At 42.7% G+C, this 12,501-nt stretch overlaps 1 non-coding gene across 1 annotated transcript; it reads left to right on the top strand.

The window, feature by feature from the left end:
- The first annotated feature begins 8,057 nt into the window (after positions 1 to 8,057).
- On the top strand, positions 8,058 to 8,164 carry LOC123455632. The gene has a single exon (XR_006634022.1). It is a non-coding gene; the product is annotated as a U6 spliceosomal RNA (small nuclear RNA).
- The last annotated feature ends 4,337 nt before the right edge of the window (positions 8,165 to 12,501 follow it).

Raw genomic sequence — 12,501 nt, 5'->3', positions numbered from 1 at the left:
TTTGCAGTGGCTAGAACCCTGGTGTGCCCATTCTCTCTCTTTCTCTAATAAATGATTAAGTAAACAAAAATTAAAAATGGAAAAATACATGTACGAATCATAGCAGAAGCAATCAGTCACTCTCGAGCCTTCTCCTGCCAGCATCACCGGTGGGTCTGTGACCTCTAGATGATCTCCGCCACCACCCTTGCCATCTCAAGTGATGACACTGATGCCTCCGGAACCACTCAGTTTTCCTGGTCACTAGTCCTTGCCTGACTATAAAGTGGCCTGCATTATACACTTTTAAAGGCTGGAGTCATGCACTTGCCCACAGATATATAGTCAAAGAAAAGTACATGCCTGGTGGAAAGTAAGAGTCCATTAAGTAATCATTAGCTGACTTCATTTATGAGTGAAGCTAGTTAACCTCACATATTCTCAGTTCTTTCATCTGTCAAATGGTATTATAACACCCTCCTAGGATGATTGTCATGTCTTACCTACAAGAAAGAAAAGATTAAAGAAGCTGTTACAATGAAAGAATTCCTCATCATGGCATGAAAGAACTTCCCATTATCTATCATAACAGAAATCCTCTGCAACGACACTCACGTGTAAAGTGTGCTTTGGGAAGAAGAGATGATTCTTCATCGAGACAATCCATGTGGTCATTTCATACTTTGCATGTTACATTTCAAGAAAAAACACTAAAGTTGCTTCAGTTCAGACCATCAACTGATTCCACATTCCTTGGACACAGTCTGCGCCAGCAAGACTATTTCGGGTCCTTGAGAGAATAACCCTCTGTATGTCCTCACAATGCCATCCACTTTGCCAGGAGACTCTACAGCCATTCATACAGGAGGGTAGGTTGTTACCCACTTCCAGTAAAACATCGCTATTTTTAATTTGTTTTTATTTGAGACAGAGAAAGTATAGAAAGAGAGGCAAGAGAGAGATAATGGGCACACCAGAGCCTCCAGCTGCTGCATACGAACTCCAGATGTATGTACCACATTGTGCATCTGGCTTACATGGGACCTGGAAAGTTGAACGTGGGTCCTTAGCCTTCACAGGCATGTCTGTTAACCACTAAGCCATCTCTCCAGCCCAGGTAAAACGTCTCTAAGTTTACCCCATGTGCTACCTTTGGAAGCTAATACACTATTTTTAAGGTTCACTTCTACTGTTCTCTTAAAGGAAAAAGAACCGATGGCATTTCTGATTTCTTCTTTCCTGTCAAGAACTATGACCAACCTGAAAGTAGTTTCCACTGTCCCAGGAGAGTCACAGCTAGCCTATTCTACCTATTCCTGCAGGCCCCTCCCCACCGCCCTTATAGTCAACCTGACCTAATGTGGTCGGATTGGGGCTCCACATTTTCCTTCAGCACCCCAGGAAGGAGTGAAAAATGCCAACAAGGAAGCTTCAGTCCTCATCCTATCAGGAAACCATGTTAGGTGCCTGGCAGAGCAGGAAAAGGACATTTCTGTAAAAGAAAAAGAGAAACCATGCACATCTCTGAACAGCCATTTGTGTCTCCAAAACTCATTCTCTCTCTCTCTCTCTCTCTCTCTTTCTCTCTCTCTCTCTCTCTTTCTTTCTCCCTCTTTGTCTCACTCAAAAATAAAAAAAAAGATACTTTGAAAAAATATTTCCCAAAATAAGTTTATAAGACAAATCAGTATGTTTAATAAATTCAACCAAGTAGCCTGTTTCCTTGTTTTATATAATAAAAGGAGCTGTTCTAGAGATTTTCACTAAATGAACAATCAACTACAAAAATGAGCCTATAGCTCTGTCTCCAAAATAAAGCTGCTAATTACTTCTCAAGGTTTTTATTTTTTAAATTTTTTGTTTATTTTTATTTATTTATTTGAGAGTAACAGACAGAGAGAGAAAGAGGCAAACAGAGAGAATGGATGTGCCAGGGCTTCCAGCCACTGCAAACAAACTCCAGACATGTGCTTTCCCTTGTGCATCTGGCTAACATGGGTCCTGGGGAATTGAGACTTGAACCAGGGTCCTTAGGCTTCACCAGCAAGTGCTTAACAGCCAAGTCATCTCTCCATTCAACTTCTCAATATTTTAAAATATTTATTTATTTATTCATGAGAGAGAAAGAAAGAAAGAAAGAAAGGAAGGAAGGAAGGAAGGAAGGAAGGAAGGAAGGAAGGAAGGAAGGAAGGGAGAAAGAAAAGGCATGCCAGGGCCTCCAGCCACTGCAGATGAACAGCAGATGCATGTGCCACCATGTGCATCTGGCTTACATGGGTCCTGGAGAATTGAACCTGGGTCCTTAAGCTTTGCAGGCAGGTGCCTTAACTGCTAAGTCATTTCTCCAACCCTAAAGATGTTTTTTCTTGTGCTGGGAAAAAGAGAAAGTGACTTCTGCTCCAACAGTCCTCAACTGCATTCATGAAATGGCACAGATCCTTCCAAGTCGCTGTAGAAAAGATGACGCCCATATGGTTCTGATGAGACACTTGCTCAGAAAGATGGTGGTCCTCCACGTAGGCCCTGAAGAACCAGGTTAGCACAGGTTGGGGCTGGTGGCGGAGGCCCTACAAGAGACAGAATGACAGCCTGTTTTTCTTTATGCAGGCCCAGCACGAACTAGTTACTCGATCTGTATACTGCACTAATGAGTAGCATCCTACCTTGTTTCATCAAACAGGTCCTCGGGCATGTTTGCTAGGAGAGGATGGGTGTGGTCTGTCTGTGGCCTAGCAAATGAGGGCCTGGCTCCCACATAAGCAAGTGTGTTGAAAAGTGAGGAACAAGAATGGGACAGATAAATAGATTAGGGCTGTTCTCACTTTTGGTTAGAGAAGCTTCTTTTTGCAGATGGCAGTGAATACTAGAGAACCCCAAGACTCAGCAAAGTGACTAGGAGGAGAGACAAGCCAGCGAAAAACACTGGGTGAGACATCTCTGTCATAGCTGCCAGGGCTCAGGGAGATGGCAGAAAGGAGAGCTGCTCTCACCACTGACCAGCAAAGCTTCTCTATGGAGATGGTGGTAGGTGCTGAGGAGACTCAAGGCTTATCAAAGTGCTGAAAATAAGAGGCTGTTGAGAGCTCAGTGCTAAGCGAGACATGTGTATTACAAGGTCCAAGGCTCAGGAGCCTTGAAGAAGAGAGGACAGAAGGACTGTAACAGCCGCAGAGTAGAAAGACATGCCCTCAAGACATGAACTGACTGGTACATTCACGACCTCACAGTGGATGGCATTACCTTACAAGGTCTGCGTAATAATGAATCCATCAGCATTTTGACATAGAGGATGGAAGAGATCATAAAGAATGAGGTCAGTAAAACATAATAAGAACCACTTAGAAAAAGGAAAAGGCTCGGATGGATAGGGGTGGAGAGGGAGAACAAAAGAGGGGAATAGGAAAGGAATATGATCAAATTGCAGTATGTTCATGTAAGAAAATTCTATATTAAAAAATGTCATTGTACCGGTAAGCCCGTTTCTACAAGCTGGAAACTAGAGACGGAATGAGAGAAAGAGACAGGAGTGGCTCCTCATCTGGGAGGGGGATCTGAGACCCCTGGAGCAAGACTTACCAAACTCAAAAGCCCCTGAGAAACCACATCAAAATGTGATTCTGACGTGGCAGAATGGAGCAGTGGTTTTGCGTTTCTGGAAAGCCACCAGGCAGTGCTGACTCACATTGGGAAGAACAAGTTCCACAGACAGTCAGTCAGCAAAACACTTCAAAGTCAGCAGACCCGTGAAAAAAAATCACTCACAAAATTGTACACTTCTGTGTAGACGGAGACCATAGCTTTAATCGATTTTCATAAGGAGCCTCTTGTGTACTGAATTGTGTCCCCTATAAAAAGATATGTTTTGGGGCTAGAGAGGTGGACAAGTGGTTAAAGGCGCTTGCTTGCAAAGCCTAGTGACCTGGATTTGATTCCCCAGTACCCACATAGAGCCATACGCACAAAGTTGGACATGCATGTGGAGTTCATTTGCAGGGACAACAGGCTCTAACTTGCCAATCCCCTGCCCTCTGTCTCTTTCCTTGAAAATAGATAGATAAAAATATTTTTTAAGAATAATAGTTACCCATTTATTTGTTTGATTCTATGATTTTCCAGTCACTTTCTGTCAGTTACTGCATGGGAGACTAAATTTCTTAAAATTAATGAGAGAAGAGCTTGCAAATTTATTTAATGGAAGTTTTCATGTAACACAAAAACCTTCATAAATGAGGACCTAAATTTAGATTTGTGTGTTTTTATGGTCAGAGTTGAATTGGTAGTTAACCATGGAGAAGTGTAAAACCTGTTTGTTCAGATTCTCCTTTATGTCCTCGTGTCTCCAGAAATGTGCACATTCCTGTCCTCTGTGTATAAGGTGGGCCACTGCAACCGAGATCAGAAAGTTCTTGTGTGATCAGCTCTGTGAAAGATGGGTAGGAGGTCCGACAGACCTTTCCGCTTGCTTCTGCTTATTGCCTCAAACGCCAAGGTGTCATTTTGACATAGTGTGTCCTGAACTGCATCTGTGCTCTGCTCCTGCTCCAAAGCTGACCATCAAGTACTTGAGTCTATTTTATAGTTTAAAAAATTGAGTTTCTAAAACCAAAATGTGGGTTCAAATATTTTATGTCTCGAAATCGTTCTTTTTTCTATTATGTTATATGCTTAGAAGACCTTGGAAAGCATTAGAATGGAGGGGGTGTAATAGATGTAGGCCTTTTTGTATCTCAATCCTCTTTTCCTGTATGTGTTCCTACAACTTTTTCTTCCTGACTAAAAATCATCTTGTCTTTGTGGTTCTTTTCCTATTATATGGGTCCTGTCCTTTTAAAAATTTTTATTATTAATCAGTTTTGTATACGGCGAATACAGTCAAGTTGGTACCATTGTTAGCCTCCTCCCTTTCCTTCCCCCTCCCCCTGGCCCCTCCTTGTTGAGGTATATGGGTCATGCATTGTGCAGTTAGCCCACAGTTATGGGTAGGAGAAATGTCTCTGCGTATCATGATCCAATGTGTGGCTCTGACATTCTTTCGGCCCCCTCTTCTGCAAAATTTCCTTGAGCCATGTTGGGTTCATTTTGGGTCTGCTTCACTGATGAGTTGTTGGGAGCCTCTGTGTCTCTGGATATCTGGTTTGGTAGGAGTTGATTGTTCTCTGTGTCAATCTCCTTCACCCTTGTGCTGGTACCGGTTCACCAGGAAAACAGCACTCTTGCTTGTTTCACCAGTTATTCTTAGTTTCATCTGAGGCCCTCTTGAGGTATGATGGGATGGTTGTCTCCTCAGGATCTGCATCTATCTGAACAAGAGAAGCAGATTCTCCAATGGAAAATAAAGTTAGCATCAAACAAATGGGATAACCCTTATTTTTTATAGATAGTTTAATAGATGTAGGCCCTCTTGTAGCCCACAATTGGTGGTAGCTTGATAATGGAGAGCAGGCTCATGTTTAGATATAGTTCTGACTTGTTTCCCAGCTCCAGCTATGGGTCCCGTTCCACTGAGCAGATCAGTTAGCCAACTCAAGAGCAGTTGGTTTCCCACCATGGCTATGTGCCACTATTTCACTTGTGTGAGCATCAAAACAGGTTATTTGCTGCTAAGTAGGTTAGACCATGAGTTTCTTGGACAGATATTGGTCATTTTCCCCAGTCGTCCATGTAGCACCTTATGGCACTAGATATGCTGACTGTCTGGGGACTGACTCTCTTCCAGCTTCCAGGCACATTATTCCATTGTACATGTCAACCCCATATGGTGTCTTCAGCAGTAGGGTCTTACCACTAAACTTTGGTGGGTCATCAAGTGCTCTGACAGAAATCTGTCTTTCTTTTAGGAAACATTGTAGGTCTCTCTGATCAAAAGCTCATTGTGGATGATAGCCACCTGCTGGTATTGGGAGTTACAGGTCAATGCCCACTAAGAGAAGGAAGAAAAAGATAAGTAATATAAAAGAATTAGAGAAGAGAGAGAGAGAGAAGCTGTAGAATATTAAGGTCAGTCTTTATCATACCCTCTCCAGTGCCTTGTGACTCAGGTGTTCCCTCTGAGGGCCTGGTGAAGATTCAATCATTTGGTCTGCCTTTTAGAATGTAGAATTGTATGGTACCATTGCCATTTGGATCTAGATTTGTTTCCCCAACCTCTCCCTTGCCCTCCCCTCCCTCCACACCCACCCTATTGTCTAGTCCTCGAGATGCTTGCTGGGTATGTTGGCATCTTGGGTAGATTCAGGTTAGGTGCTGTAGATGAGTGACACTATGTGGCAATTATCTTTCTGTGGTTGGGTAAATTCACCGAGAATGGTCTGTTCCAGATTCAACCATTTTTCTTCAAATTTCATTGTGTCATTTTTTTCTTACTACTGTGTAGAATTCCATTCTGTAGATATACCACATCTTAGTTATCCATTCTTCTAGTGATGGACATCTGGGTTGATTCCATCTCTTAGCTATTATGAATTGAGCTGCTATAAACATGGTGGAGCAAATCTCTCTGCACTGAGGTTTAAAGGTTTGAGGGTACATGCCTAGTAAGGGAATAGCTGGGTCTTTATAACTCTATAGTCAGCATTTTTTAGGAGTCTCCATATTGCTTTCCAAAGAGGTTGTACCATCTCACATTCCCACCAACAGTGGATGAGGGTCCCTATTTCTCCACATCCTCGCCAGCATTTATTTTCATTTGATTTTTTGATGTTTACTAGCCTTACTGGGGTAAGGTGGAATCTCATAGTTGTTTTAATTTGCATTTCCCTGATGATCAGGGAGAAATACAAATGGCAAACACACACTTAAGAAAATGTTCATCATCCCTAATAATCAGGGAAATGCAAAGTTCAAATATTTTTTTAAAAGAAGATTTGGCTTAGGTTTATGGAGGTAGCTCATTCAGTAACGTGCTGTTTTGTATGTATGAGGATATGAATTTGATCCTTAGAACTCACATAAAAATGTCATTGCAGTGGCTGGAGAGATGGCTTAGCAGTTAATGCATTTTACTGCAAAGCCTAAGGACCCATGTTGGACTCTCCAGTTCCTACATGAACCAGGCATACAAGGTGACGCCAGCACGCAATGTTGCACGTGCACACAGAGCGGTGCACATGTCTGGAGTCTGATCACAGTGGCTGAAGGCCCTGGTGTACCAGTTCTCTCACACACACAAAATAAAATAAAATAACAAGTAAAAAAAAAATGTCATTGTGGTGGCATACATCTGTGATCCTAGTGCTGGAAAGACAGTGACAAGAAGATCTCTGAGGCTCAAAGAAAAGACCCTTTGCAAGGAAGTAGTAGACAGTATTCTGAGGCTGACACCTGAGATTGCCTTCTGGCTTCTGCACACATAAGTACATACATGAACACATATGTGTACATACACATGCATAAATAAATGTATAAATAAATAAAAACATATGTCTTTAGTCCTATCTCCTAGTATATAAGAATGTTGTCATATTTGTAAATAGAAACTCTATAGTATAACCAAGTCACAGGCTGTGGAGATAGGTCCATGGATAAAACATTTGCCATTCAAGTGAAAGTAGCTGAATTCATACACCACACCACATGTAAAAGCCAGAAGCCACGGTGGGTTTATGTATTCTCAATACCCTGACAAGGAGAAGGGAGGTGAGGTGCAGACAGGAGGATTTCCTGGAGGCTCTGGCACCAGCTAGACTGCAAACATGGAGGTGAACACGAAGCCCTGCCTCAAAATGAGGTGGAAGGTGAAATCAACCCTAGAAGGTTGCCTACTAACCTCCACATGCATTCCACGAATATTAACACACACAAGCACATATACACACACATCACACTCCCATGTACACACCCCCAACATTTAAGGCATAGATTTAATCAAGTTATAATGTGATCATTAGGGTGGGCTCTATTGCAATACAATTGGTGTCCTCATAAAAAGAGAAAAACATGGCATGGTGGCACACACCTTTGATCCCAGCACTTGGGAGGCAGAGGTAGGATGATTGCTGGGAGTTCAAGGGCAGCCTGAGACTACATAGTGAATTCCAGGTCAGCCTGGGCTAGAGTGAGAACCTACCTCAAAAACAAAAGTGCTCTCTTTGGCAGCATATATACTAAAATTAGAATGATACAGAGAAGATTAGCATGACCCTGGCACAAGGATGACATGCAAATTTGTGAAGTGTTCCACATTTAAAAAAAAAAAAGGAAACAAACACAGACAGCCAAGGAAAATGCCATGTAACAACAGAGGCAGAGGCTGGTACAGCTTCAAGCCAAGAAACACAAATTCTTGAGATTGTTGATGAAGGATCAGAAGCTGGAGAAAGGCAGGAACTGTACCTTGCAGTTTCAGAGGGAGAAGCTCTCCTGACACCTTGCGCTCAGATCTCTAGCATTCAGAAGTGTGAGACAGTGAATTTCTGTTGTTTTAGGAAGCTCAGTTTTGTTTGTACTTGGTTACAGTGGCCCTAGGAAATTAAGCAGGATCTAAGAAGCACACATTCATGCATATGCACACACACACATACACACATATGAACATGCACACACGCATGCACGCACGCATGCACAGAATTATAAAGAAACAATGAGTCACTGATGACTTTGAGTCTAATGCTTGCAGCCATCACTGACAACCTGGAACTACTCTGCCTCATGATTAAATTCCTTCCTCTCATGGACACTAAAAAATGGGTTCTTTCCTAATAATATCCCTTTCTCTGCAATCTTCAGTTGTCCTTCCCCTTCAGCCCATAGGAAGACAATCGTTCTTTCTGGACTTTTCAACCTGGAGGGAGGAGCCTGTTGTTTTCTCCTTGGCATAGCAGATGGGAAACTGAAGCTTGTGACTTTCCTTCTTCCCCACATGCTTTCTAATTTCATGCTTTCTAATTTCATCTTAATTCATTCTAATTCTCCTTTTTGATTCTCTCCCTTGGTTGGCTATAAAAACAGAAGTGGTCTTCCTTCTTTGTATCAACAGACTTTGACCTATTTGTTTTCCTTGGCACTGGTTCCCACGTGCCCCTTGGATGCCCAGGTGCTCCACATCACGGGATGAGACTCAGACAACTTGCTTTGCTTCCAGGGTAAGTAGCGACCTACCTGCCATGTCCTCAATCTAAAAGACCACTGTTCACATCACAGTCACAGACAGGAGACAAGCTAGCATTCATGAAACATTCAGGATGTGGTTTCATACAGAATTTTTTGCCCTGTTACCCACACATACAGGCTTACATATTCGAAGTGAGAATTGGTATATTTTACACATTGATCTGATCTTCCAAATTAGGTCACCAACTCACGGGGCTCACAAGGAACAGCCCTAAGAATCTAATGCAGCCCTGACCATGTCTAAAGCCCATGCTCTTCTAAGGACACTAGGCTGTCTGCCTGAAGCTGAGCCAAACAGTTAAATCTGGGAAACAAAGGCAGCCAGGTTCAATTCTGCCACTCCAGAATATTGTCCTTAAGACAGATACTCTGGTGTCATGTAAACACAAGCACCATCTGTCTGTGGATGTGCTGTCTGTCTGTTCCACTCTATCTGATGCAAAAATAACCGCAGACAGACAAAACAGCCCGGCAGCACTCTCCCCTGGTTGTTATGGACACAGTCATAGCTTTAGCTTTCTCAACAATAATCTCCAACTCTGAATTTGAAACACCCCAGGGTATTTCCAACCACTATAAGGGATTTTGAAAGAGTCTTAAAAATTCTCCAAACCAAATTAGTGTCAATGTACTTTAAGAAATAAAGAGGCTCAGCATGAAGTCTCCCAGAACCAGGGAGAAGCAGCATCATGAAACCGAGCAATGGTGAGCAGCCAGCAGAATGAGCTCGAAGGGAAGGGCAGCCCCACTACTGCTTTCCCACTCAACTGGACAGACCCTCCTCTCAAAAAGCTGGTGAATCCATCCTTGCCAATCACAAGGATGATGATGTACAATATATGATAGAGAGAGACAGACAGACAGAAAAGAAATGACCCCAAATGGCAACAAAGAATTCTACATGAAAGGTAGAAGGGCATGGAGCTAGTTTGGTTTGGAAAAACAGAAGCTAGCAAGCGAGGCTGTTATATTCAAGAGCAAGCCCAAGTGTACTTAAGCCCTTGGTGCCTGTCACCCCAGCACAGATGAGCCATGAGCCAGAACTGAGAACCATGGGTATAGACTACACTTTATCCCCAGGTCTCCCTTTGTTCATCAGCTCACCAGGAAAGAGCGTTCACCTGGTCAGTCGTTCAAAAGATGCTTGGCAGTGCCCAGAAAGCACTTCTGTGCTGGAAATCAGTTATGGTTTTAACTTCAACCACGGTCCATTCAATTAGCATGACAGTCAGGATAAGCTGGTCTGCTTCACAGCTACCCATCAAACACTGTGTAAGTAACCCCAAGCCAGAGTATTTCATCTCGCTGAGCCTGGTGTAGTGGTTTAAATGACATGCCCCCCCAAACTTCATGCGTTTTGAATTCTTGGCCCCCAGCTGGTAGCAATTCCAAAGGTGGAGGCTTGCTGGAGGAGGGGTGTTGCTGGGGGTGACTTAGACATTTCTTAGCCCATCTTCCTGCCCAGAACTAAGACAACATCTACCCAGAAAACAGAGCTAGCTTTCCCTGCAGTGGTGGAGCACCCCTAGAGACTAAGCCTAAAATAAGTCCTTTCCTCCTGTCAGTCGCTTTGGGTTGAGTCTTTTGTCCCAGCAATGCCAAAGTCAAACAACACCTGGTTTCTCACCTATATGAGACAATGGTGCTTCCTCCTTAGGACTGCATGACTATTTCTGGAGATAACACATGAATTACTCCTTAAATTATTTTTCTTTTGCTCCTCAAACCTTAATAAAGCCCCAGCAGTAATTCAGGCACCTTTCTGGAAACTGGAACAAGAGATGAAGAACTAAAAAACAAAAAAAAAAAAAAAAAAAAAGGACAGAAAAAGGAGGGGCAGTAAATGAACATGGCGTGATAAGTTTATGCCAGAGATGAGTTCTTGAAGGTCTCTTATAACTCAAGACTAATCCTTCCTAGGAATGAATGTAAAACGGAGGATACATTTTTAGGGCACATAAATTCACAAGCATTGTAGAATAATGTGTTCTAATGCTGCCTTTTATTTTCTTGGCATTAGCTCTAATATTTTGCAGAAGGCTTGTTCTTACATCTAACAGCTTAAGTTGCTGGGCCTTCCTTGCTGTACTTTATCACCTCTCCCGTTCCAAACTTATTGATTTTTCTAGTGTGTTTTTCACGACTTCTATAACATCATCACCTAATGAATGCTTCCACTCTTTGTTAAATTATAACACCTGCATGTTCGATACAGGACATCAGCCACCAAAACAACAACAACAAAAAAATCACTCAGAAGTTTGGGTACCTATAAAAAGAGTCACAAAAACTGCTGACACCAAGGGAGAACCAATTTGACAGCTAACGTGGCGCCGCCATGTGGCAACAGGTAAAATTCATTTCACAATGTACTTGGTCCTAGGGTCTGTGATACGTGTTTTAGTCTTAGTTACTGGGGTTCCTCAAGTGGGACAGCTGCATTACCCTGCATCTACGTACAAAATGAAAAGTAGTGTTTCTACATTGTACCGTTTCAGATGTATCACTCAGATTCCTATGAGACATGCCTGTGGCATAATGATAATGGTCTGAAGAAGAAGGTAGGAAGGGGCTTGGGATACCGTTCATTTCAGTTGGTTTAGCGAGCGAGGTGCAAGTATGAAGACCTGAGTTCAGATCTTCAGCTCCTTTGTAAAATCTGGGCATGGTGGCATGCATCTGCAATCCCAGTGCTGGGGAGATAGAAACAGGAGGATCCCAGGGGCTTGCTGGCTAGTTTTTATAGCTGAGCCAGTGAGCTCAAGGTCCAATAAGAGACTCTGTTTCAAAAAAAAAATAGGTGGGGAGTAATAAAAAGAGACATCTGACATAGACATCTGGCCTCCACACACATGCACATGTACACACTCATGTGTCCACACACATAGACACATGCAGGCACACATGCACACATATCAAATGAAGAAAGTGGTAGAGGGAGCTGAGTAGACTGACCGTGGACTGGCATGCTCACCGTGGGAGCCCTTCTGTCCTCATTCTTATAGCTGATTTTTCCTTTCCAGGTGAGCCCACCTGTACTGTCTCTTTCCCCTCTCATGAGGCAAGCACCCTTCCTGCCAAAATAGAAGAATTGAGGGGATACGTTTGTTTGTCCTGGGCTGCAGTTCTACCAGCTAGTAACACACAGCTCCTGATGGGTAAGACAATCCATCCTATAGGAATTTACAGAAATTAGAGAGAAAATATATCCTTTCAAACCCTTTAAATGAAGTAATTGCCTCTCTTCTGGTTAAAATATAGCCTACCTGACTGCCTTTATAAACATAGAATATTTGTGCCTACTTCAAATGGTAGTCTCTAATTACAATAAAAAAAGTAACTTATTTAGTAGCTAAGAGTACAATAAAGCTGGACTCTAGAAGATGTCCTTTAAGCGAAGCTAGCTGTGCCTTC

Source organism: Jaculus jaculus, chromosome 17, assembly GCF_020740685.1.
Source record: "Jaculus jaculus isolate mJacJac1 chromosome 17, mJacJac1.mat.Y.cur, whole genome shotgun sequence".
NCBI classification, from domain to species: Eukaryota; Metazoa; Chordata; class Mammalia; order Rodentia; family Dipodidae; genus Jaculus; species Jaculus jaculus.
Note: the sequence above shows the minus strand (reverse complement) of the source record. Positions and strands in the feature narration are given on the sequence as shown.